The sequence below is a fragment of the Haemaphysalis longicornis genome, unplaced genomic scaffold (genome assembly GCF_048455015.1).
Source record: "Haemaphysalis longicornis isolate Haplotype H1 unplaced genomic scaffold, Haemaphysalis longicornis Haplotype H1 scaffold_2, whole genome shotgun sequence".
In the NCBI taxonomy this organism is placed as follows: domain Eukaryota; kingdom Metazoa; phylum Arthropoda; class Arachnida; order Ixodida; family Ixodidae; genus Haemaphysalis; species Haemaphysalis longicornis.
The window spans coordinates 29,824,818-29,850,748 of NW_027526295.1; the positions used below are offsets into that span (position 1 = coordinate 29,824,818).

The 25,931-nt window shown below is 45.5% G+C and overlaps 1 long non-coding RNA gene across 1 annotated transcript; it reads right to left on the reverse strand.

Annotated features, from left to right (window-relative positions):
• Positions 1-870: 870 nt before the first annotated feature.
• On the reverse strand, positions 871-16,264 carry LOC144167033 (uncharacterized). Its single transcript, XR_013321826.1, has 2 exons — positions 16,082-16,264; positions 871-1,087 (listed from the first exon to the last, which is right to left on the reverse strand). It is a non-coding gene; the product is annotated as an uncharacterized LOC144167033 (long non-coding RNA).
• Positions 16,265-25,931: the final 9,667 nt, after the last annotated feature.

Below are 25,931 nucleotides of genomic sequence, written 5' to 3' on the forward strand. Positions count from 1 at the left end.
CGGGGGAAGACAGACCCAGAAAGAGAGAAAGAAAAACTCTTTTTCGGCCAGCCGGGGAACGTACGCAGCCGAAAAAAAAGGACTTGCGCAGTCGGGGCATCCCTACCTCGCATTGTCATATTTTCCGGGCGTTCGGGCTTGTGTGCCTAGAGAGATTTAGCATACCGGACTCCGTCCGCTAACGCTACGGCGGCCGGTAGCGGGGCCCGACTGGGCAAGCGCAAATTCGTTCCGGTAGGTGGGATTAGTTACGCGAGCCAGTCTTCGCCATGCCCGCGCATTCCTCCACATCCTCCTCAACCTCAATCGGGAGTGCAGCGACCGCCGCAGAGTACCTTCCAACTCGCGCGGCGTTCGATATACCCAATGTCGGGAAAAATACGGTTCGATATAAACGTACGAATTCCTATACTTTTACACAGAATTTTCAAGGGGATAATTTACGAGTTCGATATAGACAATAATTCGATATACCCGTGTTCGATATATCCGTGTTCGACTATACTTTTTCGCCCATTACCCACTGCCAACCTCTTTCTATTGCTTTTGCTTTGTATCTTGCGTATCCTGTTAGAGTCCACAGGTGTGTTTTCGGATTAATTGCCACCGTTGATAATTCTGAGGATATCGTCGTCGTCATTGCTTCCGTTTTTTCATTAAAAAAAGCTTTCACCTCACGTGCCTTACTGTCCACAGATTCTAAAGTGCTGGCGGTGGCTGCTCTCAATTTTTCCTGGAGTACATCGTTGAAACGATTGAGCTGATGGCCAATTTCTACGATTATGTCCTTCTGGGAATCAAACTCCTCTATTAGCTTTTCAAGGTTTACGTCTAGTGCATCCACCTGGCTTGTAACATTTTTTTCCAACTTTACCAGCTGTTCATTTTCCTTTTCGGCTGGCACGAGTGGTTTTTCTGGCACTGAATCCTCTACAGGCGCCGTACATTTGAGTGTACATTCGTCGCGACATACTACGGTTGCTAAGCATAGGAAGAATTTTGACGGGTGCCGTAGCGGAGAATAATTAGCGGCTTCTTCAGCTGGAAGGATTACTCGGCAGCCGCTGGTTTCGTTCCGGCAGGGAATCTGCGGGATAAAAAGAACGCGACAAGTGTTAGTATACAAAGAACGTACAGCTCCTCACTGGTTCAAGTAGAGGCTGTTTGCCAGGCATTTCATGAATGCGTTTGTGGTCTTTAAAAAGTTGTTTTGGCGGCGCCGGGCAGCGAAAAATAAAACAGTGTAAAACGTTTTAAGGCGAGCTGTCACAAAAAGATTCTTTGCATAAATGTTTGGCTGCGGTTCGGGGGTGGGGCTTTAACGTTGCGGTGCTGGGATCAAGAAAAAATATACTGCCTGCACCTTACTAAAGCTGAAGCTTGGGCAAGTTCATACATTTAAAAAATAAAAGCGCGAAAATCATGCCCCACGAGACAACAATAAGACAAAGTGCACACGTACAACTAAATATTTCGACCGAAGGCAATGCTTTTTATCCGCAAGCATTTAAACGATAAGCAAAACAAAAGAAAAAAACACCGACGGCAGATTACCCAATAATTCAGACGAAGAGCACGTGGGTGGTTTGTCGTTGAGAAATAAAAAGTCCACAAAACAGGGAATGGAATAGTACACCGGATAGATAAGATAGCTAAAAAAGCAAGAGAACAGAGTTGGTAATTAGATGTTACTCGGCAGTGTTCAGGTGCTGGAAATGCGCTTCTTTTCACTATTTGTTTCGTTCGGGGAACTTTACGGGCCCGCCTGGTCGACGCAGCTCGTCCGGAGCCGCGCAACCAGACGGATCACGGCATCATGAGGTCACGAATTCGAACAGAGGCCTCGTACAGAAAACCACTTTTCCTTGTCTGGATTAAACGTCGGTCGCCCCGGTCTCGAAGCTGAATCCGATGTCATTGCACCACAGAGGTACGTGGTACCATTTCCACATTGTCGGGTGATCTCCGTTCTGTAAGCGGCCGTTGGTCATCCGCAAATGAGAAGACAAATATATAAATTATGAACTCATCATGAATTACCCTATAATAACTCGAAACTATTGAAACCTCCATCTAGTGTTTTTTGTTGAACTTTCCAGGGGCTTCGGCGTGACCTCTTGACTACAGTCGAATTCAACACTAAATGGACACAAACTAATTAAACCAGTGTGCCACAGGTGCTCTAGAGAATCACTGCTCCACACTTTAGAGCTTTCACGTTGAGGTCGGTATTATTCAGCTGCTTTTGGTATGTCGAACTAAACGCTCCCTGATAGAAAATTAGTAATCATCATCACGTATGTACGCTGTGTGCGATCACTCGCACTGCTCATTGCAACCGCGCACCAGGAGCAAAATATAAATTCAGCATGGGTGCACCAGTCTCGTAATTGCCTGCACAGTTTGATATGTTTAAAGACAAGTGACGCGGTGAATAGGAACAAGCAGGTGGGCGGAGCGAAGAAGAGGAGAGCAACGGGCAAAGGTACACGGACGGGAGCGGGTGCGAGTCAGGAAGAGAGCGAAGTAAAACCGGGGAGGTAGGCGCTGCTGGGAGATTATCCCTACCCGGAAATGTGCTTCTCTGGGTTGCAGTGGGCTCTTCACTCTGTCTTACTGGGGGGTGAAGAAATTATCTAGAGTTAACGTGTCGTGTCCAGACCATGCTTAGGGTGAGAGTTTCAGGTATTTGCTACTTGCTACTTAGCATCGGTCCATGACGGCCGTGCCCGTTAAGCACTGAACCTTATGGTTGGGTTGCAGAGTTCCTCGTAAAGCATTTTGCAGCCTTTTTATTGTGTTGGAGATTTTTTGCGTGCGACAGCGCCTTAGTGCCACCTCAAACGAATGCTTTAGTTTCTAGTCGCGCATCTCATGCTAGCATCCCTGTAAGTGCCTTTGCTAGCGTAAAGGTTACTGTAAGTGTTGTCTGGCCTGTCTATGTGTTTCATGGCCTATATTAACCTTTTTCTCTTTATCCAAACTTTGAGCATGGGTCAAGTCTCTCTCACTCCATCGAATTCGGAACACGTGCGTGAAAACGGGCGGACCAACCTTGCAGAGTACCAAATAGGCGTTGAGCACCTCCTATTTGTGTAATCGAGCTAATGGATTTGACACTTTCATGTTCAAACTGGCCTCGAGCGCAGAATCTACCAACTTTTAACGCGCAGCACCTAAGCACTTGCTCGTATGGTTTGAGGGGGTGTCGTAAGGCGTAGCAGCACAGCAAAGGAAGGGGACACCGAAGAGGAAGGAGATAGTACGATCGGCTAAGCCCAGGAGGAAATAATGTCTAAAGTTTGAGGGGGAGGGTGGTATGCCAAAACGCGAGACATTCTCTCCCGCGGCGACGCGCTACGAGAAAACCTAGAGAACAAAGAGGCCACCTGAATATAGAGCGAGCAGAAAACCGGTGGATGAAAGTGTGGCGAAGGCGCGAGAAATGCCCCCCCATGGCGACGGGCTGCGAGACAACGGCAGAATATATCGCACGCCTTCGTCCGTTCGCTGACGTGGCGATAACTTGGGCAGAATACAGCCGATATAGGCCCAACCTCCAGAATCCGCAAGTTCACCCTGTGCTCTTATTTTTCGCTAGGAGGTATCGTAATTATAAGTCAGAATTTTTAGGTGCGGATTACTTTAGTACCTCGCAATGTCCGTCCGCGTCGGCGCGCATGGCATTTACAATCGCAAAAAACCACAGGGCACCGGCAGGATTAGAGCCTGTGTGTGGCAGACCAGACGGAGTTGGTGTCAGTCCTCTTAACCACTTCGCTACGAAGGTGAGTTAGTACCCAAGGGTCAAATGGCTTACTCCCTGAGTTGTGACGGTGTGGAGTACATTAGGACCTCGCAATGTCCGTCCGCGTCCATCCGTGCGCATACTACCATCAAGCCATTTAAGAAATAATCAAGGTGAAACTCACGGCTCAAATCGAATGACGGTCGGGGCGCAAATCGGACGTCATACGGGGCGCAACTTTGATGTTATTTCAGAGCCCTGTACTCCGCACCCTCGCCATCATCCGCGGAGTAGAGATGCTGCCGTTTTTCGTTTTACTGGTGCCGGTCGAAATTATTTTGATTCACTTTCACTTCGTTTAGTTTGCAACGTTAATTCGGAAATCGTGTTATGCCCCAGAAACATTTTCGCTAAATTTTAGTGGTGCAGTACAGCATTTACATTCTTCATGTTCTCTCAATTTCCCCAATCGAAACTAAAGTCCTTGTTCAGAATCGAAGTATTCTGGAAAAAACTACACCTTAAACACTGTTCAGTATGCTTGATCATGGCAGTGTAGACATTGTCACGTGGCCAATTACGACACCGTTGTCTTCAAGAAAAAGAAGTTTATTGGAGCGAACTTGTGCCCGCCTAACACAAAGAATACAGGCGGCGAAGCAGCAGTCAACAAAGTGACGTTCGAAGGCGAGCATCGATGATTCGAATGTGGCGGCGTCTGCTCTGTAGGCTTTTATCTTTCGGCGCGAGTGTTTCTGGAACCGTCGATTTACATCCAGAACATTTTAGATCAAAGAACATTATTCTGGGCTATTGACGTAAAGACGAAACAGTGTGCTTATCTGAAGGGGATAGAACGTGCGGCATAAAAACAAAGAATGAAAGTCGCGCTTGGATTGGCACACAGATAACAGAAGCGGGAGTGGCCGGGAAGTACAAACAAACAATAAATAAACAAACCCATACATGTTTTTTTTTATTTCAGTAGGAGTGTCAGCGTGGTTGACCCATCAGCAAGCATTCGCCTGGGTCTCAACATCAGCCCAGAGGAGTCCGGCTGCCCCTCTGTAAGCTGTGGTACTGGAAGAATCGGGTATACCCGAAGCGTTTACGATGGCCGAGCTCAAAGCGGCCATTGAAGAATCAAAAGCGCACTCTTCTCTTTTGTATGATGAAATCCCGTATGAGCAGTTTGAGAACTTGGAGGGGGTGGCCTTGGACGCACTACTGCGTTCGTTGAATGATGTGTGGGCGAAACGTGTCATTCCACCCGAGTGGAAACACTTCGTGGTGTTGCCTATCCCCAAACCAGGAAAACCACCCACGGGTATTATTGCACCAAGACCTTTGACTCCGACAATATGCAAGATATTTGAGCGAGTACTGGCCACTCGATTATCCTGGTGGCTGGAGCACAACAGAAAATACCGTCCTGCTCAGATTGACTTCAGACCACACCAAGGTATAGAGGTACATTTCTATTCTTGCTGATGATATCTTGCATTTTTCACCCCACAGCGATCTTGTGCGGACTGTGGTGGCCACCGACAATTCAAAGGCCTACGACAACGTTGACCACAGGACAATACTCAGAAACATGGAGTCCTTAGGAATTCCACATCATGTATTCAAAGTGGTACACTCTTTCCTGCGCTGAAGGACGTTTTCTGTACGAGTGGATGGGAAGCCGGTTGGCCTGTTTACATCGAATCGTGGGGTACGGCAAGGTTCTGTGCTGCCATCGCTGCTCTTCAACATCGCATTTGCACCCTTGGCATGGTAGTTGAAAGACATCCCTTTCGTGAAATTTATTATCTACGTGGAGGATGTCACACTTTGGTCCACAAACCGCGACCTCGTTTTACAGTGCTGTAATCGCAAGCAAGCCCTAGATGTTTTTCTTGCCTTTGCGGAATCAGCCGGTTTAGAAATTTCAGCTGAGAAGTCGTGCTATATACAAGTGGCTACTAAGTCAGGAAGGAAGTTGGCCTCTATGGCCCACTTTCCACTTAAAATTGCTTCACTTGCCATACCAGCCAAAAAAAAGCTGCGGGTGCTCGGACTTCTGATCCACCAGTCGGGTTCTGGTTTTCACTGGCTCCGAAAGGCATGGGAGGAGTCCTCGACAACCTTGCACTTGATCCGCCGGATTGCACCGCGTAGTGGAGGAGCCCGCACGGAGGTGGCTAGAAGACTCGTACGTGCTGTTCTCCAGCCGCGCCTACACTACCAGGCACAATTTCACAGACTTACCACGCAACAATGGGCGCAACTTGAGACTATAAACAGAGAAGCCATGCGCACCATCACGGCACTTCCTTGTCTTACCCCGATACCCATCTTACAGGAACACTCCCAGCTCAGTACTATATCTCACCTTGTAAACCAGCGCGAAGAATGAAGGAAGCTCAAGCGCTTGTATATTCCAGTGGTCACAGTGCTTATTTCCCATTTTTTTTCATGCGTCCCCCGTCACTTCAACCTCAGACGATCTTCCACTTTGGCGGCACAAGACAATGACAACGAATAGGACGATGAAGCTTCGTCGCCGTGACCAGCCAGCGCCAACCTGCGATACCACAGTCCCTCAAGGCCACTGCCTACTGTACACAGACGCAGCTCTTCTGCCGGACTAAGGACGGCCTGTTTTCATCAGTGCCACGCACCCGGAAATCAAGGGCTCGCGTTGTTACGCTACCGAGACTCCTGACCCGCTGCTACTGGAGCTCCAAGCTGTTCATGACGCAGTAAATACTGCAAGTGCACTCCATAACATCACGGAGGTGCGTATGTACACAGACTTGCTCAGTGCTGTAAAGCATCTGCAGCAAGTAAAAGAAGACACCTCCGATCTGCCAGCAGATTCACAGCCTCCACAGAACATCAGAGCTAACGATCCGTGAACATTGGGTACCGGGGCACGGTTAGAATATACTGAATCAATTAGCCGACCGTAATTCTCACTCTTCTTTCCCCCATGAATCCTCCCCTAGCACCCTTCCTTGTGATCCGCGCTCCCGTCTTTCAGCCCGGAAATCTCTCCTGAGAAGGGACACACGTGCACTAATTTCCCCGTGTGTCCGCTCCCTGCCCCCTAATCCTTCCTGGGTGGAGGACGTTTCTCTCAAAAGGCTTCGGGCTGGAGTGGCCGTCACACCTTCAGTCACTTGGACTTGGGGGCACTCACAAGACGACGCAGGAACGTGTCCCAAGTGTCCGTCTCCGGCGGTTGAAGCTGACGCCAAACATGTTTTGTTGACATGAGCGGAAACAAGGGCAGCTCGAGACGACGCGCTCCGAAAGGTTGGTTTCCGCTGCGGTAAACCGGATGACTACAATCGCTGGGTGCAGGACGATAAATACTGCAGGTCACTGATAAACTTTCTCCACGCCACTGGACTGCATGCATACCTGTAGACTTGAAAACCTTTCGGCTTTGCGACCTTCGGTGCTCTTGGCAGCCCCTCTCTCCCTATTTTCTTCTCTTTCTCTTTCCTTCCTACTTTCTTCTCTCCTCCCATCTTTAAACCGCCTCTTATTTGCCGCGCGGCAAAAACTCGAAGTTAAGAAAAAACATTTTGATTTTTATTTCTTGGTAAAACGAAGGGGAGGCTGAGACTAAAGGCGAACGAGGCCTTACAGAGGCCTCAGCCACCCTGTGTACAGCGTACATAATAACGCGTCTGTTCACAAATTATGCATAATAGCACAATAGTAATAGGAGAAATAGCACAAAGCAAAGTCATTACTACATTTCTTGAGTATTATACCGAGCATAGGTCTCAAATTCACAGAGGGATCACAATTTGTACGCATGAACTTTCATCAGTTACACTACTATGTCACAATTACGTAATAATATATTGCTATTTGTAATTGTTTTTAATTTCCACCTTTAGGGGAACATGTAGACATATACTTCGAACCCTTAATTGTATATCAGTATTGCGAGCGTTTTTCTTAAGTAACATTTCTTTGAACTGTTTTTTAAACGTAAATTTACTGGCGTCGAAGTTTAATTTTTATCCTAACTTATTGAATATTTCAGTTGACTGGTACAGAAAAGATTGCTCACAATAGTTCGTTCTTACTTTTGGAGTGCGCCGTATTGTATGCCTGAGATGGTAGCAAGAAGATTTATTGTTAACCTGATTGTGGGTCTTTTGCTTATAAATGGTGCGCAGAACCTTCATATAATAGATTTGGTCAGCTCGAAGCATTGAATATTCAGTAAATAAAGGACTTTTCCTCAAATCCGCGTAACAGCCATGATAATATAAATATATGCGCAAATTCTTTTCGCAATACACTGAGCGTGTTATACTTAGTTTTGGTTGTGGTCCCCAACACCAAAATTCCGTAGCATAGTTTCGAATAAATGAGAGCATTGTATAAGTTTTGTTTCCACCATAGTGCTATCAAATGACCGATTCTATATATAGACATATACATTTAGAGAGTTCGGTGGACAGGTGAGCAACATGCGTATTCCACGGAAGTTGTTCTTGAAACCAAATGCCTAAGAACTTCTGTTCTGTCACTTTAATTTAATTTGGTTCTGTTGACTACAATCGGTACTTCTTTCTCGACATTTTTATTGTACGGCCTAAATATCATGTGGGTTGTCTTTGTAGCATTAAGTTGTAATTTATTATCTAATAACCAATTTGATAATTGTTCCAACTAAACATTTACCATTGAGTGACGTTTAATGATATTATCAGATGGAAAGAATACGTTAGTGTCACCTGTCACCTGCATACAAGTTCTTGAGGACCTTCTATATTTATGATGTCATTTAAATATAGTGTAAACAGTAACGACCCTAACTTAGAGCCTTGCAGGACACCCTGTTTTAGCTCTAATATGTCTGATGCAATGTAGTTTAGTGAAACAAACTTCTTTCTTGGAGTCAAATGGCTTTTTAAGAGGTTACCTGCCACGCCACGTATTCCATATCTCTCCAATTTATTTAGCAAAATATTATGATCTATTGAATCACAACTTCCTTAAGGTCTAAAAATAGTTCATTTGTGAACGGCCTGTTTTCAATGTTTTCAATTATTTTATCTTAAATGTAAGTAATGCTTGATCTGTTGATATAGATCTTTGGAAACCATATTGATACTTGAAATTACATTGTGTTTAAGTACGAAATTTGATATTCTATTGTAAATTACTCCCTCAAATGCCTTGGAAAGAACTGTCAGGACAGATATCGCCTCTTTTTGATACATTTTCTTGTGCTCCCCCTTTATGGATCGGCGTCACTTAGCAACTTTCAGTTCCTGAGGAAAAAGACCGGTGTACAGACACGGATTCATATTGTACGCGAACACGTCTCTTACTTCTAGTGCCACGCGCTTAATCACACTCGCTAAAAAACGGTAAACTTCTGCCCGTGCATAATAGATTTATTTTGAATGCGAATGCATTTCTTAGTCGGGGGTTGTCGTACGTTGGCTGGCGTGCGCCTAGCAACAGCTCTGGCGCGCCTAGCAACCGGAACACCTGGTAGCTCGGGCGGGAGTAGCGGAGGCCAAGGGGAGAGGAGGAGCGCGCTCGGCGTGTGAGGGCGCTCGCATCGCGGAGCTCGGGCGGAGTAGCGGAGAGTGAGTGGAGAGGAAGAGCGCGCTCGGGCGTGTGAGGGCGCTCGCATCGCGGAGCTCGGCGGAGAGAGCTCGCGCGCGGGGCGGGCGTGTTGCTTGGGTCTCTCTCTCCTCTCCGCGTACCCTCTCTCCGCTCGCTGCGCTCGGAAAAATATATATATAAATGCAGTGGAGCGCGCGACTCTCTCCGTGACTGCTTGCCGCAGCGCACTCATCGGTGCACCCAATGCATTCGCATTTCCGCACGATCCCCTTCGGGGTGGTGGGCGGAGTTTTTTTTCCGATAAGGTCCCGTACTTCGGTACCACTCGTGGGCTCAAAAAAGATAGAGCTGAACAATCGTGGAATGCCAGTAGCGCCGCCGCCGGTGTTATCAGTGTCTGTTGGGTGCGCACCAGCATCAATAAAATGAGTATTCTTACAGTTGGCTAGCTGAAGGTTCTCTGCCAGTTCTCCATCGAAATGCGTGAATACAGGCTGTGCTATCGTTTTAAATGTAGAGTATTTCTTAGTCGCACGATGTCCCGCTTCGGCGTCGGCGCCGTCCACACGCTCACTGCGCATGCGCGTCGCGTCGAGGTGCAGGTGCGCATCTTTCCCCCTTACACTCCTCGCTCTCAGCAACAGGTGCGGCGGTGCGGGAGGAGCGCGTGTACCCCGTGCGCTCCGTCGCTCTCAACAACAGCTGCGGCGGTGCGGCGGGAGCACATCTCTGCGCGCATGCGTGGTAGCTACACGTGCGCTGCGTCGCGCTCAACAGTTACGGCGGCAGGGCGTGTACACGTGATAACGGCGTGGTGGGTGCGTGGAAAGTTCGCGCGCTTGTGTACGGAAGTGTGCGCATGCGCGTCTCTCCCCCGTACTCCTCTCCCTCGAACGCGGGTGATGTGTATAGAGGGGGCGGAGCGTGCGTACGGAATTCAGTCAAGGCCGTCTTTGATTGGGTTTCGCTTGACTTGACGCTTTGCTTGACTCGAGTAAATGCGACGGAAGCAACGTCTTCACCAGTTACGCAATCGCACGACCGCTCCTCAAAGACCCCTTGACAGTGCACTTTAGCGACCACAAAGCTGTCATCCTCTCCGTCCAATACAACGACCGCACCAAGCAATAAACACAGACTTTAACTTTACACTCCTTGCCTTCGCTTCTTCTTCATTCAATAAATAAGAATAATAAAGACGAAATAACAATTAAGCATTCCCAAAATACACCCAATTACGCAACATTCACGCGGTACCCCCACCACTCCGCGACGCATTTACTCGAGTTCCCGCCGTGGGAAGATGCGGGGGGGTGGGGGGTTCTACTTGTTATTTTGTTCGCAGTGTCCCATATCTTTTTAGGCTTTTCTCTGTAGCTTTTTTCTATACTTTTTGTACGCCTTGCGAATTTCGGGATCCTCCATATTTTTTTAAATTGCGTAACAGAGAATTTTTTTTGTGTTTACACAGATCTGAATCCTCTCAGGGTTTCCGCACCTTATTTGTTATTTTACTTGCAGGTTGTAGGGAATGGCTCCATCTGAGCATTCTTCTATGGATCGCAGGAAAACATTACAACCGATATTCACATCGCTCACTCGATAGATGATTTCCCGATCTAAGTTTTCGGAAATGATCGGAAATGATTTCCCGATCTTAGTTTTCGGAAATGTTCGATTGTACGGTTGTTGACCTTACGCAAAAACCGCGGTTGAGAACATAGATCATCTATAACAGAATGAGTCTCCATAAAAAAACTGGAAAATAATCACTGACATCCACAGTCAGAACTCCTTTCGATATATCACAATCACAAAATTCGATATACAGACATGCAAAAGTGTGGCGCTGTTAGAGTTAATTCTAGTTGCTAGCATTATGGGATTAACACAACCATGACAACATAACGAGGCTTTCAGTTTAAGAGAAGCTCAAGGTGGTATGAATGTTCAAATTACCCAATTATAGTGCAGGATTCGTTGCGCCAACAAGCATATGTCAGTAATCGCTACAAGAAAGTGTAAAATGTTCTTTTGTTACCCCTAGGAGGTCTATAGAATACACACAGTCATTTTCCGTACTTGAAAAGCTAAGCATACGAAATCATTGGTAATCTCCGAAAATTCTTCAATACCCATGAAAATAATGGTGTCTTATGTATACACTGACTCCTCCACCTCTCTTCTTTTCCCTTCTGAGGTGCATTGAACGGTACCCGTCTAGCAGTGGTATTGAGTCACTCCCAGTCAACCAAGTTTTAGTAAGAAATAAGATATCTAATTCACACTTAATTGAGTAATAAGATATTCAATTCATCTATCTCATTTCTAAGACTTCTCGTATTGATTTGCATACCAGAAAACGAGTTATGGTGTGAAAATTCTGTGTCAAAACTCTTAATGTCATAGTAATTACCGGTTTCTTTTGAGCTGGTCATACAAGATTGCATATTCAGATGCTTAGCTAGAAATTTGCATGCCTTTACTTACTTGTTGCAGGGAATTGATTTTAGACTCAAGAATCAAAGAACGCGGCATTACACCCCCTCTAAGAGTGAATCGACCCGATGCTAAAACAAAAGACAATCCGAACAAACAACAAAAAAGTCCGTCATCTTGCATAGTAAGGTTTCAAACGAACCAGGTGGACGACTTCGGGCCGCCTGCGTCGTCATGATATTCCGGAATCACCATTGGGGATCACCTCGTAGGTAAGTTGGCCGACAAGTCTTCGAATCTGGTAGGGTTCGAAATAACGTCGCAGAAGCTTCTCACTGAGTTCGCGTCGTCGGATAGGAGTCTAAGCCCAAACACGATCTCCTGGGTGGTACTCGGCGTCTAGGCGTAGGAGGTTTTAGCGCGCGGCGTCCACCAAATGCCTGTCCGTTGTACGAACTATAGCGAGATGGCGGGCTTCCTCCGCACGCTGACGGTATCTTTCGACGTCGGGGTTGAGGTCGTCGTCTTCTACATGCTGAAGCATGGCGTCACGCATCGTGGTCGGCCGTCTTCCGTAGACAAGTGCGCAGTTTTCTGGACAGCTGTTGTACGCAAACGTGACATACGGGAGCACTTCGTCCGAAGTCTCATGTTCAACGTCGACGTACATTGACAGTATATCTGCGATTGTCTTTTTCAGACGTTCTGTTAGTCCGTTCGTTTGGGGGTGCTACGCTGTCTCTCTTCGGTGATCCGTGTTGCTGTAGCGTAATAAAAAGTTGCATGAGCGCCACAGTAAAGGCCATTCCGCGGTCCGTGATTAGTACTTCCGGGGCCCAATGTCGCAGCAAAACTTGCCTCATGAAGAACGTTGCGACTTCTTGTGCACTACCCCTCGGAATAGCGGCGGTCTCTGCGTAGCGGGTCATGTAGTCTGTCGCTACGACAATCCACTTGTTCTGGAATCGGGATGTAGGTAACAGGCCCAGAAGGTCCATTCCACTCTGTTCGAAGTGCCTCAATGGGACGGCGATCGGCTGCTGAAGTCCGCCGGGTCTCGCCGGTGGCGTTTTTCGTTTCTGGCAGTCACCGCAGCTCCGGACGTAGTGGGTGACGTCGGATGCCTCTAGGGGCTAGTAGCCCTTTCCCTTGATTTTTCCAATGGGGCGAGCTGTGCCGAGATGTCCGGAAGTCGGGTCGTCATGGCATGCTTCCAAAATTTTGTCGCGAAGGTCTGCGGGGATTACGAGTAGATAATTCGTTCTCGTTCCGGGGCTGAAATTCGGCACGAGAACGATGCTTTTCAGGCTGAATGCTGGTAGGTTGTGTTTGAAGGTCCTAGGCACGGCGACGCTGCATCCTTCGAGGTAGTCGATCATGACGCGTAAGTTGGGGTCGGCACGCTGCTGAGCGGCTCACGCTGTATTCACCAGAGTCTTGTGCTGGTGGGTTGACGAGAGCGTGGGACAGGCAGTCGGCTTCGGAATGTTTTCTGACTTATTTATAGACGACTGTAACGTCAAACTCTTGCAGGCGCAAGCTCCACCGCCCAAGATGGCCTCAGAGGTCCTTCAAAATGGCGAGCCAAAACAGCGCATGGTGGTCTGTCACAACCTTGAATGGGCTATTATACACGTATGGACAAAAATTTGAAATCGCCAATATAATAGCCAGGCACTCTTTTTGAGATGCTGAGTAGTTTTTCTCCTCATTAAACTGACACGGCTGGCAAAGCGATTACTTTTTCGCAACCGATTTGTTTTTATACGAGGACAGCACCTAAGCCTATATCACCGGCTATAGTGAGAATTTTCGTTTCGGCATCTTCGGCGAAATGCGCGAGCTGGGCGGGCTTTGCAGGCGTTTTTGCAGCTTGCAGAATGCTTTTTCGTGGTCGCTTTCACAGCTAAAAGGGTGGTATCTTTCGTCAAGCGTGTAAGTGGCTCTGGAATGCGTGCGAAGTTTGCGACGAAGCGCCGTTAGTATGCGCAGAGTCCGAGAAATCTTTGCACGCCCTTTTTGTCTTTCGGCCTTGAGAAGTTCACTGTTGCTGACGTTTTTGCCGGGTCAGGTAGGACTGCCGCGGCGTTGAAGACGTGGCCCAACAGTTGAGCTCCTCCTTTTCAGGCTTCAGCGTTAGCCCTGACATACGAATGGCCTCGAGTACAGACACCAACTTTGCAAGGCTTTCGTCGAAAATCCGGGCGAATACCAAAATGTCGCCGAGGTATACGAGGCAGGTGTGCCACTTAAGGCCAGCTAGCACCGTGTCCATGACTCTTTAAAACGTTGCTGGTGCCGAGCACAGCCAAAACAGCGTCAACTTGCACTCGTACAAGCCGTCCGGGGTCATTATTGCGGTCTTCTCGGCCTCTCTCGTCCACCTCAATTTGCCAGTAGCCGTTATTCAGATCCATCGATTAGAAGTACTTCGAATGGCAGAGGTGGTCGACGGCGTCGTTTATTCATTGCAGGGGGTACACGTCCTTTTCGGGATTTTGTTCAGTCGCCGGTAGGCTACGCAAAACCTTAATGTGCAGTCTTTTTTTGCCATACGACCGGCGCAGCGGAGGGGCTTTTCGATGGCTGTATAATGTCGTCGCTTAGCATGTCGTCGACTTAAGTACGGATGACTTTCCGCTCGTCTGAAGACACGCGGTACGGTCACAATCGGGTAGGTCGTGCTCAATCTTCGGTTATTATTCGGTGCTTCACTAGAGGCGTCTGACGTAATTTTGAGTTCGACGAAAAACACTCGCCGTAGCCACGAAGCAAAGGCAATATTTTAATAAATTTAAATGAAAACTTTGCGCGAGCTGATATACCCTTCAGGGTCAGCCATTATGGTTTCAGCATCTTTTTAAACAAGAATTGGTGTGTATTAGCGATTCCAGTAACCTATCACGGTAAACCCACACACTTCTCTAAGAAATAAGCCCGGCAAGAAGCACAAAAGGACAAGATGATCTCCAGGTGGCTAAGCGACCCCCCTGAGCTTCTAATCAGTTCTCCGTGCGCGGCTGCTACTATCAGTAGAGCTTGACCGCGCCCGGATCGAACCTTGCTGCCCATTAAAGGTACGTACTGGAGGGGGCTATCGGACCGATACGAACTTCCGATCTTTCGTTCACCGCTAGCTGGTGTTACTAACTTATCCGTAAGTGGTGCATGCCTACCTGTAGCCTTATTATGTCTCGGCAGGGCGGAACCTCGGACACCAGGACTAGTAGAGACGGCTGCAGTAAGCGAGTGTAGACTTCACGATAGGTTGGTACGTCTCGCGACAGGAGCGAATATAAGATGAACGTTAGCGCCAGACAACGTGAGATGAAGGCTCTCGATTGAGCGACGCCTAGATGGGAAGCCAGCCTTGCCAGATATTTGAAACTGCGCTGGTCGCTGCTTGTCTCGAGGCCGGTGTCATGGGGTTTGGGTGGCCGGTGTAGGAGGTCACTCCGACAACTGGAGCAGTGAAAAGCAGTTCTCGTCAGTAATCAATATTAAAAGTGCAAGCCAGCCTCATCAGTCGAAGACGCGTTCTCTGGGGGGTCTGCTATGGCCTGGTGACGTAAAACCAACCGTTGATATCCCAAGAGCGCCTAGCGCCTACCATTTACGCTTACAATACCGGTGCCTCGTTCCTCCTTTGTGACGCTGTGTCTACGTCACAAAAATAGAGTTGAGGCAGAGAGAAATTCGAATAGGTTTCGTATAAAATAACGCATTGCTGCTCGTCGAACAAAGGATGAGGCTGCTAGAAATCCTTTGATTTGTCAGTTAAAACAAAATTTTATGCGGCCTACAATGTCCGTTTAAAGATTTGGTGGCGTCGAACGACAAGTTTCTGGAGAACCTATCTACCAAACTAAAACACCTCTACCTTCAGTAAGCTACATTAGCCAATTCCTTTCGGCAGCCGACAAGCGTTGTGGTAATGTGAGGAATCCCCATGTAGACGTTAGTAATGGCAGTTCTGTCTACGTAAATCATGCAAATAGCTGAGAAACATTGAATCAAACCAAACATAAGATGAGTCGTGTTTCCTTCAGGCATGTACAACTTCTACCAGAAAATTATACAACCAATTTCTACCATGCAACACTGCGCAAACACTTAAAAATAGGTATTGTACAATACAAATAGGTGCGTACGAAACATAGGTGTTCTATCGCTTCGTCTGCTATTGATGTCCTTACATGGACTATATGACAATACTAAATGCATGTTATATTCAAATACCAATTTAAACACGAACACCGACCTGGTATACAAATACCACCAAAAATCGACCAGCAGACTTACGTTCTTGGCTAAGTACCCGTACATGTCGCGAGGCAATGAAATATGATTCAAAAACTTGGCTTCCGGCTGAGGTTCGACCTGGGGAGCATACGCTTGCCACGACAGTCAGTTGTCCGTGTCAACCCGGTCGTACTTTGCAGTCGCCACTTCACTGTACGGCTCATGGCTCTGCAGGCCGGCCTTGTTTGCTGGGGGGAGAGAGTTGACTATTGTGAATACACACGACATCGTCCCATTGCCCCAGATTTGTCCCGGTTAGCATTTACTCGAGTCAACAATAGGGTTAATGATTCCCCTTAAGGAACGTTTCGAACGAAATGCGATTAAACCTGATAAATTGACACCGACTGCTGCATTGCCGAGGTTTTATTGCAAGAAATCTGTGTTTTGTGTTCACATTCTATGCATGCTTTCCATGCTTTGTATACAATGCCACTTGATTTTCAAAGCATAGCATGATTGCTGCATTGGGGGTTTCGGTTTCATCATCTTGTCAGCCTTGGCATTGTTGGCGAAGGTTTCTCAGCTTATGTTCTGGGAATTTTATATTATTCCTCGATGTGGCAGCTCTACTACAGAATAATGTTTTGTTAGAAGATTATAGCTATTCTGAAAAGTTAAAGCAAACACCTAAAATTATTTGTTTTAAGAATTCAGGAAAGACGTGATAAACGCCGCATCAATGATATCAGCAATTATTTTGGGCAGTATTTGAATTTTTTGGGTGCGTTTGCACAGAAAGTAATAACTCTTAGAAACAACCTTATTCAACATAAAAAAACCAGTTCGATGCCAGACAAAAAGAGTGAACTTCATTGAGAAAAAAGGAAATGTACCATCACTACCTTACTCAGGCGTGATAAAGGCCAATTGAGCTGTACATTGTATATAGTTTAGTGATATTCTAGGCACATACACATATACGCGGTAACATCATTATATTTAAAAAGCAGCAAGATAAGAAAAAGCCAGGCATGATGCACAATTGTTGGATATGGAGTGGTTGCATTATTATCGTAATCTGCCGCGGTGTTCAGTGGCTAAGGCTTTGTGCGGCTCAGCAGGAGGACGCGGGTTCGATTCCCGGACGCAGGCGAACGCTTTTCTGGTGGAGGCGAAAAGAAAAATCGCCGGTGCGTAAGAAAGTTCGGTGCACATTGAAGATCCCCAGATGGTGAAAATTAATCCGGAGCCCACGACTACGGCGCGCCTCATCGCCTCCGTTGAGTCGGCGAATTTACCCCTACAGTCAATAAATCAAAAATGGGAGGCGCACGAACGCGAAGCTGAGTAGAAACTCAATTTTATTGCGTTTCCCAGTCATTTTTTTATACATCTGGCGAAACACATCCAACAATGGTTTGAAGAAAACTTTATTTTATCACAGGATACTTGGGAGATATAAATACCGCCTGTCAATGGGTTAGGGGTTTTGTTTTTTGTGCCAAGAGGGTTTCCCGCCAGTTACCCCCTTATGACAGGCTGTAGACGTTCGCGTCACGCCCCGGGGGTTGAAAAGAAGGTCCCCTTCTCACCGTGTTGTCTGAGTGGCGCTGGCTACCACGCTGAAGCATCAGATGCAGTTCCAGTAAATATAAATACCCCAATAAGTGATGGAGAGCACAGTCGCCGAGATAGCCGAATTGGTAAAGTATTGGAGACCTAATCGAAAGGCGTGGATTTGGTTCCCAATCTGGGCGTGCGTTTTTCTTTCTTTCTTTCTCACGTAATTCATAAAAAAATAATGTAACGTCACTAACGCTAATTAAATCGCTTAACCATTCCCCTATGCCTTCTTTGGCGTTGTAGACTGCCGGCATTTCTTTCCGAATTTTCTAACGAGCCCCTCATTTCCAAACCCTATTATCGTGTGAAAGCTTAGCGAGGGCCTCGGTTCTGGCAGCCTTGATGCCAAGGTAGCATAAGAGGGTTTCGCTCCAATTACCCGCTTATGACAGGCTGTAGACGTTCGCGTCACGCCCCGGGGGTTGAAAAGAATGTCCCCTTCTCCCCGTGAAGTCTGAGTAGCACTGGCTACCACCCTCAAGCGTCAGATACAGTTCCAGTATATATAAATACCCCAGAAAGTGAAGGAGAGCACAGTCGCCCAGATAGCCGAATTGGTAAGGAATTCGAGATCTAATCGAAAGGCGTGGGTTCGGTCCCCACTCTGGGCGCGTGTTTTTCGTTCTTCTTTCTCACGTAATTAATAAAAAAAAAATGTAACGTCACTAACGCTAATGAAATAGTCTAACCATTCCCCTATGACTTCTTTGGCGTTGTTGACTGCCGGCATTTCTTTCTGTGTGTATATATATATATATATATATATATATATATATATATATATATATATATATATATATATATATATATATATATATATATATATATATATATATATATATATATAGCAGAACATAACGATACCGGACGAGGGCCTCGGTAAGGACAATATCAAGGTTGCAGTCATCATTGCCAGTGCTATTCGGCGCTTTCCGAAATATTTAATAGTGCCAAATGACGTGTGTTTCTCATGTTTCTTTGGTACATTGATAATAAGGCGAAAATATAAGTCGAGAAAAAATCCGCCGTTTTTTTCCCGGGAGCGGGAGCCAAACCCAGATCTCCACATAACGCGTGCGGTGCACTGACCAATTGGCATATCCGAACTGCTGGGCGCCAGAGTCCTCGTAATTCATGTAGCAGAACAGAAAGATACGGGACGAGGTACTCGGTAAGGACACATATCAAGGTTGCAGCCGTCATTGCCAGTGCTATTAGGCTGTTTCCGAAATATTTAATAGTGCAAATAGTGCCAAATAGTCAAGTCTAGTCAAATCAATGTTTATTTCCACATAGCCATGCTATGTTGAGGGGCACAGATAAAAAGTCTTTTTCTTTCTTTTCTCTTTACGTTTCTTTTATAGGGCTTGACAAAAGCCTGTTCCCTGTATACTGTTACACAGCGTTCTGGAAAATACGTGTGTCCTAAAATTACATAAACCAGAAACAATGCACAGGATCACGATTATAATGTCACATACAAAGACATGAACAATAGGTGTGGGAAATACATGTGCCACAAAATTAAAGCAGCGTAGAGGAACAAGAACAAAAATCATGTAACGATACAAAAGCCATGGTACATGGTTAATTCGGGGATGAATTTAGTATAACAGGTAAATTAAATATAAGCATTTGTCTTCCGTAGTCCGTTCGTATATATGGTATTTTACAAACGTCTGTACAGCGTGTGTCATCAGTGCTTACCCGAACTGTTAGAGCAGCAACGTCTCTCAAGAAATAATTATTTTTTTAATGCTACTATTGTGGCGCGTTAGTAATATTGAATCATATAAATTTTGCACCGGGAGTAGTTTAAGGTTGTGAAAAATTGGCCCAGTATGCGCGTCGTAACGAACATTTACAAGAGCTCTAACAGCTTTTTTTTGAAGGATGTGAACTTTATTTGTATTAGTCTTTGTCGTAGTCCCCATACAATAAAACAATAGCTTAACGTAGATGGAAAAATGAATTTTAAATCAAGATTTTTACAGTTTGGGGTAGGACACTACGCAAGCGGGATAATACACCAACCGTATAGGCAAGCCTATGGCACACACTTTGTACATGCGGATTCCATGATATGCATTCATTAAATATTATGCCCAGATTACTTACAATTGGAACTAGTTCGATGTTACATGACCAAGTGTTAAGGATAATGACAGATCAACTTTTTTATTCCTAGGACGAAAAAGGACTGCTGTGGTTTTAGACACGTTTATACTTAAGAATTTGTCAAGCTCCATGAATTCAATTATTCTAGTACCTTGTTTTCCTTTGTTTTAAGTTCCGTTATGTGTTCTCAGAAAAATAAACACTGATATCATCAGCGCACATAACAAAACGACAGCCTTCATCAATATACCCGATATCATTGGCATAGATATTAAATAATAACGGTCCAAGAATACTTCCTTGTGGTATACCCCTCCATAATGAAAGAAACGTTGATTTGGAACCATCAATTATTACTTGCTGCTTGCGGTAATTCCAATAGCTGTTTAAAAGCTGGAGAAATTGTCCACGAAAACCATAGTGTTCTAGTTTTTCGGCAAGGGTTCCATGATTTATTCCATCGCCACCCTTAAACATTAGGGATACTCTTGGTAATTGGAGTATTTTGGGGAATTTTCCCTGTGAAAATATTTTACTTAATATGTATTCTAAAACACCAGCTGTAGTGTCAATAGTGTATTATTGGTTTAATTTGCAAGCCTTCTATGTCGCAGTGCCTTGATATGTGTCCTTTCCGAGTCCCTCGTCCCGTATCTTTCTGTTCTGCTACATGCATTCATTACGAGAACTCTGGCTCCAGCAGTTCGGATATGTCTAATGCTAACCCTGACCTCCGACCACGTCTTACGTGGTGGCCGCTGGGAAGAAAAACTTTCTACGTCTCCCGGGATGGTCGAGCGGCGGTGCTAGTTGACCGTCCTCAGAGAACTTGTAAGTATAAATCCCCGCGTTTAAGTCGAGAGAGGAGCCGCTGCGGGATGGCATATTTGGTCAGTGCACCGCACCCGTTATGCGGAAATGTGAGGACGACTCACGCTCCCGGTTAAAATGGCGGATTTTTTCTCTACCCATATTTCCGATTAATTATCCCTGTATCAAAGAAACATGACAAACACACGTCATTTGGCACTATTATATATTACGGAAACAGTCAAATAGCACTGGCAATGACAACTGCTACCTTGATATATATATATATATATATATATATATATATATATATATATATATATATATATATATATATATATATATACACACACACACACACACACACCCACACACACACATATATATATATATATATATATATATATATATATATATATATATATATATATATATATATATATATATATATATATATGTGTGTGTGTGTGTGTGTGTACTGTATAACGACGAGCCGAACGGGTAACGAACTGAAAGTTTAACTTCAATGAAGTTTTAACTAAGGGCAATCCTTCGTCAGAAACGTCAACCGACATTAATAATTGTTAAGTAGCTGAAACGTTAAGAAAATATTGTACTGTTACATGATTGTCAGCACCATAAATTAACCGTGCTCTGGTGAAGGCAAGCCCATTCCCTCTACGTGAGTAACTCTCCTTTGTTATTGGTCTTGCTGTGTATTGGACTGGTTGCCTATACTATTTGTGCGCGCTTTTTCGGTGTTTTCTTTTTCGATATATATATATATATATATATATATATATATATATATATATAGCGAATCAGAATAGGAAATGAGGGGCTCGTTGAAAATAACACAGAAATAAGGGTTGGCAGTCGAGAAAACCTCGGAAAGCAAAGGGGAGGATTTGGTAGATCATTGAAACAGATTAAGAATTTGGAAAGAAAGAAAGAAAGTGAAGAAAAAATGCCCACCTGGCGGGCATTTTTTCTTCACTTTCTTTCTTTCTTTCCAAATTCTTAATCTGTTTCAATGATCTACCACATCCTCCCCTTTGCTTTCCGAGGTTTTCTCGACTGCCAACCCTTATTTCTATATATGTATATATATATATATATATATATATATATATACAAGAGAAGAAAAACTTCGAACAAGGTAAAAGCACGATTGTGGCCTACGTTTCAGCAAAGAGAACTTGCTTTCCTCAGAGCAAGTTCTCTTTGCTGAAACGTAGGCCAGAATCGTGCTTTTACCTTGTTCGAAGTTTTTCTTCTCTTGTGTTCTCTACCATTTTCAAAGTTCGACTACTCCCTGGATTATATATATATATATATATATATATATATATATATATATATATATATATATATATATATTTATATATATATATATATGCGCACATATATGGATGCTGAGATATGGCTTCGGGCATTTTAACTACCTCACTTTACCTCGTGACACTGGGATCGCTGCTTCAATTCAGATAGGCGTGTGCTGTACGAACTGTGTTCCACGTTTCATCATCTGTATCTCGCAAGTTGTACGTTTTATGCCTTTGCGGATCTGTCTCTCTCCCCCTCTCTCTCTTCCTCGTTTTGATACCTACAGCCACGTACGCAGTTTTTGTGGTCATGCTTTACATTACAATACAAGCATTACAGCAAAACACGTTGTTCGGTTGTAGTTCTCTCTTACCAAAAGCCGGCGGTGGGCCTTGCGTTGGGTGCTGAGCATCTCGTTCTGACTTCAACGCGGATCGAACCGCCACTGCCAGCATGGCGCTAAGCAGCAATGCAGCATACCTGCACGAGTGAAGGACAAAACTTACCAGTGAAGTATGCAATAGTTTTTGCCCAGGTTTCTAGGTGTATGTGCCACTTGGAATGAATGCATAAAAATCTCCAGTTCAGGAAAGGCCAGCCATAGGACGCGTCATCTCCCGAAAATGGGTGTATCACCTCGCAATGCTGTAAATGCCATATCAACCAAGTTCTCTTTTTCGAGTGCACCTCAAAACATCTTTATCATTCCTCCGGGTCTTGGGCACACCATCAAAAGAAGTGGGGGAATTATCACAACATCAACAGGATACCACTCAAATTGTTGCTTATTTATATGGTAAGCAATAATAAAATTTGCGTTAATTTCTTGTGGTGTTAAGCCACTCCTAATTATATAAAATACATTTACCCTCATGTCTTATGCAGCCTAACTGGTACAAACACAATGCCGTGTAGGTTCCAGCTAGTTGTAGGAATCCATTGTACGACTTTCAACTGCGAAAATTCAGATAGAAGACGAACAGAAATAGCACTTGTATCTGTCCCGTTCGTCCCCTGCCTGAAGTTTTGCGCCTGAAATTCGTTCAAAAACAAAAGATCTCTTACGCTGATTACGCTTTTGAGCTTAAATCTCTGCTTTTTAAAAGGCGGTATTCCCTTTTTTCTGTGCCTCCAAGACTGCGCTTGCTTCCGTTTATGGTAGAATATTACACAACTTCCAAAAATGAAATCACAAATAGCACTGAAGGATAAAGAAAGTTGCTCTTGAAATTCGCGCTTATTTGGGTGAACTTAGGATCTACAATGAAGGCATAAAAAACCGGCCACGAACGAGGCGATCAAGCGACATCTGAAATCTGCGTTTCAAGAATCACATCTTCTGGCTTTTTTCTGAATTCTCTAAAAAAATTAGAAACCATTCTAGTGAACCGAGAGCAGCTGATATTTAAGGAGTGTTGAGTGGCACTGTTGTGTTCGTGCTCACCAGCGAAAGCGCAGTTCTGTGCCGGCGCGTCGCTACAGCGCGCCAATTAGTATCCTTCCGAAGGTGCCCTTTACCTTGCCGACACCGCCCCCGACTCTGCGGGGAGATGTACAACGCATGTGGAGACGCTTTGGGACCTTGCTTCATTCAGTCCAGTCGAAAAAGCCGTGCTCTTCTTGGCTGAATAAACCGTATTTTCAAGTGTGCCCGTGCGGCAGCTTGTCACTGACAGCGCGGACATAACAGTGGTTACGAGAAAGTGTTTGGGTGACCTACGGAACCAAAGACTGCTACGAAATGGCTACGCACGCATAAGGACGATTACCTGAATTTAACGGCACATCCAGGTGATCATGGTTTGGACGCCTTCAATTCTAATTCGAGGCCAACAACATCGTAGACCAAGAGAGTGAAATGCTGGGCTTGTTGGTTCATACTGTTGCAAAAAAGAAACCAGCGGCAAGCACACGCAGGACAAGAGAAGGAGGGACACAAACACAACGCTGGACTACCAACTGATTTAATCGGGAAACTACGATACACTTATATGCAAAACCACGCGCACGCGCACACCTTGACAGCATGAAGAGACAACTTTATACATCTAGGAAGTGAAATTCTTTATCTGTTAGAACAACCGAAGGAACGCTGACACATGTCTTCTTGTTTTTTCTTATAAAAAACGCCTCAAGTAACTCACGCTCACGTCTTGATTTGCCCCTCCCCACAGTTACGGCATGGTGAAATTTTTGGAACACAATCCTGGCAGCTTTTTGTATGTAAAGCTAGATTGCTACCCGTGCCCGAACTCAAAGTTGCTCGGTGCTGCCTCAAACGTTCATTAATGCACCCGCCTGTTTGTCCAATATAAATTTTCCCACAGGACAGTGGGACTGAGTAAACAACACCCACTGCGCAAGACGTAAACTTTGTTTGGTGGTTAGTCTTGCAGGGGTCGCCTTTCTGATGGCCCCCACTAATTTGGGAACACAGCCCAGAAAGTTTCCGTGGTGCTGAAAATACCATGGTGACACCAAATCTTTGCGCAACTTTTTTCAGTCCATGCGATGTCCTGTGGAAGTAGGGAATCACTTCCACCTTTTTTCTCGCATTCTTCTCTAGGCAGCAAGACTTGCCAGGAGGCTTGTTTAATTTCCTACTCAAAGATTCCCCAACCGCCAGCAACATATGAGAGGGAAAACCAGACGCTTTCAGGCGTTCTACTTGTTCTGCAAGGCTCACCTGCATGACGTGCGGACAACTTTTGTTCAGGGCATTCAGAAAACACAGGTTTGCAATCCCTCGCTTTACCAACTTTGAGTGTGCCGAGCTGTACGGCAAAATCGCCTTCTTAGACCTTGGGCAATATTTCCAACACACGTGCTGGTCGGGCATGAAGTTAATTTCTAAATCTAGAAACCTGATGGTTTTGTCAGAAGGAACTTCATGCGTAAAAACCAAGTTCTGGGAACAGGCAGTAAACAGGTTTAAAATCTGGTCCGCTACACAAGTGAGCTCGTCCGTATCTGTTAGCTGCAAGAAGACTAAAAAATCATCAACGTATCTAAAAACCCTGACAATGCGGGAGTCCTGTATTGAGCTGTGTAGCACTGTGTCAAACTGGGCTAGAAATATGTCACACAGCACGGGCGCGACGCAGGATCCAATACATAGCTGCCAGGATTGTGTTCCAAAATTTCACCATGCCGTAACTGTGGGGAGGGGCAAATCAAGACGTGAGCGTGAGTTACTTGAGGCGTTTTTTATAAGAAAAAACAAGAAGACATGTGTCAGCGTTCCTTCGGTTGTTCTAACAGATAAAGAATTTCACTTCCTAGATGTATAAAGTTGTCTCTTCATGCTGTCAAGGTGTGCGCGTGCGCGTGGTTTTGCATATAAGTGTATCGTAGTTTCCCGATTAAATCAGTTGGTAGTCCAGCGTTGTGTTTGTGTCCCTCCTTCTCTTGTCCTGCGTGTGCTTGCCGCTGGTTTTCTTTTTTGCAACATCGTAGACCCCCAGCAATAAGAAGGCACACCTGCGCATGCTGTGTGTGGAGGAGACGTATGACACCGTCTGCTCTTCGGTTCAGCCAAGCACTCCAGCGGCAGTGGACAACGACGACATAGTTGCGCTGCTGGAGAAGCACTACGACCCGATGCCATCCGAAGTGTACAGCCGGGCCCGTTTTCAGCGTAAAGAATAGATTGAAGGAGAAGCGGTCAGCGCCTATGTTGCGGCGCTAAAAAAACTGGCCTCTGATTGCAACTTCGAAATGCTGCCCACCACAACGGTAGCTACCAAACACCTAGTCGCCACGCCACCTGCGAACTCTACCATGCAACCACTGGACATTATGCTGTGCGGACTGTGGGATGACTTTCTACAACAGCGGCGGTTTGCAGAGACCGAATTGACATTCGCAAAGGCCATTCGATCGGACATCGCCATTCGATCGGACAGTGCTGGAAAACAACAGCGTGACATCCGGAAGCCCACCGAGCCGGCATACATCACAAATCACCAGCTCTAGCCCTACCAGGCAAGTACCACGTAAGGGAGAGCGCTGCTGGTGCTGTGCCGAGTAG